Here is a 3,851-nt window from a genome sequence, read left to right as displayed (position 1 = left end):
TTGAACTCACGATCCTCTTGCTTCAGCCTCCCGAGCCACTGGGATTACAGACATGTGGGATTATAGGCATGTGCCATCACGCCTGGCTGAGCCAGTTTCTTAACTGAAAAAATAAGGATATTACAAGTACTTGCTGTAGGGACTTGGTGAGCCTAGGGAAGGGCTTTGAAACAGTAGAGTGCTCTGCCAAGATGGGGCACCCCAGTCCTTCTCTTTCCAATGGTTTGCCACTGATCCCAAAGTTCTTCCTAAGAGGAGTCTTGGGTTTCTTGCTTTGCACCTTACCAGATGGTTCTCTGAACATGGGACCTGATCAACAAGCAGACCTCTAGTTGCTTGCCTGAACTCCCTTATTTAGGCCACTGCTCAAATGTCCCCTCATGACAGGCCTTTTCCTCATACCCTGTATGAAAAAGCAGACCTGGGCTCTCTGCCTTCTGTCCTGCTTGATTCTTTCCATTGAACTTATCCTCCTCGAAATGCCAGATATTTCCAGTGTCTTCTTCCCACTAGATTGAAGCCCCTGGAGTCTGGGCTGTGTTTGTTGGCTGTAGTATCCTAATGACTGGATGGTGCTTGGAGCCTAGAGGGGGAATGAGTGAACCACTGGTGGCACAGATACAGCCAATGTCACTGATCCACTAGTAACACTGCCATACACTTCTCAGAATGTCCATCTCTTTCTGTTATTTACTTTTCGCATTGTTTATTCCTTTTCTTTGTTTCACTGTGGAGTGAACAGGAGTGCTCTACCATTGAGCTACCAGTATCCCCAGCCCTTTTTTATTTTGAGGCAAGTTCTCTAAGTTGCTGATACTGCCTTGAACTTGCAATTCTCCTGCCTGACTCTCCCAAGTAGCTGGAATGACAGGTATGCACCAGCAATGTTTATTTCTTATATTTAACTTTTCATTCTATCTGACGTTTGCTTTGGTGTACATTACGTGAAGCGAGGGTATAAATGGACTCCAAATAAACAGCGAAACAATTTGCAGAACGATCCATTTCCTCCCTGTTGGTTTGTGACAGCTGCCTCTTCATCAAAAAGGGCTGGGACTAGGCTGGCTCCTCTGGGCTGTCTGCTGAACCCTTCTCATACCAGAACTAAGCTCTTCATGAGGCCTGGGTGCCTAGTGATCAGGTACACAGGTGCTGGAATTAGACAATCTGCAGCCACCTTCCAGATTAACCACTCACCATGTGGTGATTTTGGGCCAGAGAATGTGTTTTTCTAAGCTTCATTTCTAAACCTCATTAACACAATCTGTAAAATGGGCTCAGGGTAGCATAATGCCTCCTTCATAGAGTGGCTGTGGGACTGGACACCAAAGGCAGGCAAAGCATGTAGCAGCAGGGTGATGTGATAGGTTGAGGCCAAGGTATTACAGATCAGAGTCAGCTAAAGCACAGTCACTCAGTGGGCATCCACCCCCTACCCAGCTCCTCTCTGTGGCCACTCTGGGCAGCTGGCAGGCGGCCAGTGTGCCTGGTTCCCCTGACCCTCCTGGAGGGGAGAGCAGAGTTTTGAATGTGCAGAAGCAGCAAGAGTGGAAAGAGGAACCGTCCCAATCAGGAGCACCCCTAGGTGGGTGTCTTTAGAAAGTGAAGCAGGGAACTTAACAGCCTGTGGGCCCCAAACGGACCGGCTTCTTAGAGGGGGTGTTAAACATTGATTATTGCAGTCTTTTACTACTTCCAGAAACCTCTGCACATTGACCCTCGTTGGCCTGGGGGTCCACCGGAAGTGGAGGAGCTCCAGGTAAGACACCTGGTGCTTTGAGGGCAGGGAGCAAGGCCTTTACCACATCCGGATGCCCTGAAGCCTGCTTTGATGTCTGCATTCAGCCCGTGCAAAAAAAATTGCTTGTTGCTGGGCCAATTGTTAGCTGATGGGGACCCCGAGGACGCACGAGAGGGGTCCACGAGTTGGCTGACTGCAGACCCTCATCCCAAGAGTGCGGAGCCCGCAAAGAGCAGAGTGTCGAGTCCCCTGGCTGGGACTTGGCGTCTGGGCCTCAGTCTCCCCAGCTTTGAAATGGGGAGGGGTCCTCGGCTGAACCAAACGCTGACTGCGCCACTCGCTCCGCGCAAAGGGTCGGGTGTCAGAGGGCGCAGCCCGGGCGCCCCCCGGAGCTTGCGTGGCGGTAGCGCGCACGAGCGCAGGGGGCGGCGCGGCCCCGCGGCGGGGAGGGGCGGGAGCGGGCGCGCGAGCGCGCGCAGGCNGTGCGCGCGCGGGGGTGCGCCTCGGAGGGTCGGGCTGGGGAGTGTGGGTGGAAGACGGGCGACGGCGTGGCTCGCGTCCACCCACTTGTGGAGCGTTCACGGTGGGCCAGGGAGTGTGCGCAGCGCTGGACCAAGTGTGGGGCTGAGCTGTGTGCCCACGTGTCTTCGTGTTCCCAAGTGATTGTGTGCACACGTGTGAGCCTCTAAGAGCAAAAGTATGCCTGTGTGGATGTGAGTGTGTAATTTGCATTTGCAGTGTGAGAGGGTGAGCAGCCCCTGGCCTTGCACCCACCGGGCCTGTGTGCGTGATGTGCCCTGCCCTGGCCTCCAAGACAGGAAGCCCAAGGAGAGGCCCAGGCCTCCTGACCAGGTGGGTGCGGGGGGGCCTGGTTTGGTGAACCAGGCCAGAGGACAGACATGCAGAGTCCTGCTGAGCCTGGCACTGTGGAAACCTTAGAGCCAGCCCTTGGCAGGACCCTCCAAGGCTACATCGGCAAGGTGGGCATTATGAGGGCACCTTGTCCAGGCATCAGAGGACTTGGGTCCAATTTTTCTAAATGCCTTCTGTGTTTCTGGCCTTGTTCTTGACTCTCTCCAGACAGGAGGCATTTTGACCCTCCCCCCAGACCTGGGGTCTGATTCTAGGGAGACACTTATCCATGTATCTGAGGGCTTCTCTCTTCTGTCCTGCTAAGTAGATTAAATTGGTCTGATTTATTTGTGCCAAGCCTGGATCCAAGTGTGAGCCCCCAAGAACAGTAAAAAATTGGCCACAGCAAGTTCGGGACACCATCTTCCAAGGGCTGCCCTTCCCGTTTTGACCAACAGGTTCTTGTTCACTGACTCCTACTTTATAATTGTTGCAAATCTTCACAGCTGAAAGTCTTAATTGCTTTAAAGCAAACTTTAGAAACTTGAGAGCTCCCTAGATGCCCTGCATTTTCAAAATTCAGCTTGCCTTTCTGAGGGGAAAATGTAGTCTTAGGAGTTTGGAGCCTGGGCCACCGGACCTTGAAGGTACATGAAGAATTGTGTCACTAATGGAAGAAGAATTTCATTGAAAGAGACTCAGAGCCCGCTGGAAGAGCCTGCTCCCAACACTGTAGCTTAGGAGTGAACTTTGGACGTCTTCTTTCAGCAAACAAAACCTGGAAGGAAACAAAAAGACCCACATTTTCTTTTTTCTTTTTGTCCAGAAAATGAAAAAAAAAAAAAAAAAAAACCACCAAAAACTTACCTTCTGAGTTTGCTGGAAATGCTGCCTCCCCCATCAAGGCCAGGCCCTCCCTGGATCCCCCACCCCCAAATAAAATATGCCTGTGGGGAGCCGTGGAATGAGTCACTGCCTGGCAGAGAGCCCCACGTTTGGGAAGGTTCTTGCCTAACTTCCCAGAAGAAAAGGCCCAGGATTTAAAATGGTCCCTGTGGTTTGTCAGCCTCTGCTGTCCCGTCTGCTTCGGAAATGACTAAAAAGTCATTTCTTTCTCCACAAAATCAAGTCTCCGACTTAAGCAGTGGCCAGGTTGGTCTGGATTCAGAGCTGTTCAGGTTTCCAGAAATGGAGTTTCTGGCTTTACCAGGTGGCATTTCTGGTGGAATTGAACAGGAAAGAGGAGGGGGAGGGGGAG

At 52.0% G+C, this 3,851-nt stretch overlaps 1 protein-coding gene across 1 annotated transcript in view; it reads left to right on the top strand.

The window, feature by feature from the left end:
- The first annotated feature begins 1,635 nt into the window (after positions 1-1,635).
- The window catches only part of Nek6 (NIMA related kinase 6), a 73,914-nt gene continuing 71,698 nt past the window's right edge, over positions 1,636-3,851 (top strand). The window contains exon 1 of the mRNA XM_048813076.1: positions 1,636-1,759. The gene's annotated coding sequence lies outside the window, so the exon portion shown is untranslated. The remainder of the gene's footprint in view (positions 1,760-3,851) is intronic.

The sequence above is a fragment of the Marmota marmota genome, unplaced genomic scaffold (assembly GCF_001458135.2).
Source record: "Marmota marmota marmota unplaced genomic scaffold, marMar, whole genome shotgun sequence".
NCBI lineage: Eukaryota > Metazoa > Chordata > Mammalia > Rodentia > Sciuridae > Marmota > Marmota marmota.
The sequence above is the reverse complement of the archived record's forward strand: the minus strand, read 5'-3'. Positions and strand labels throughout refer to the sequence as shown.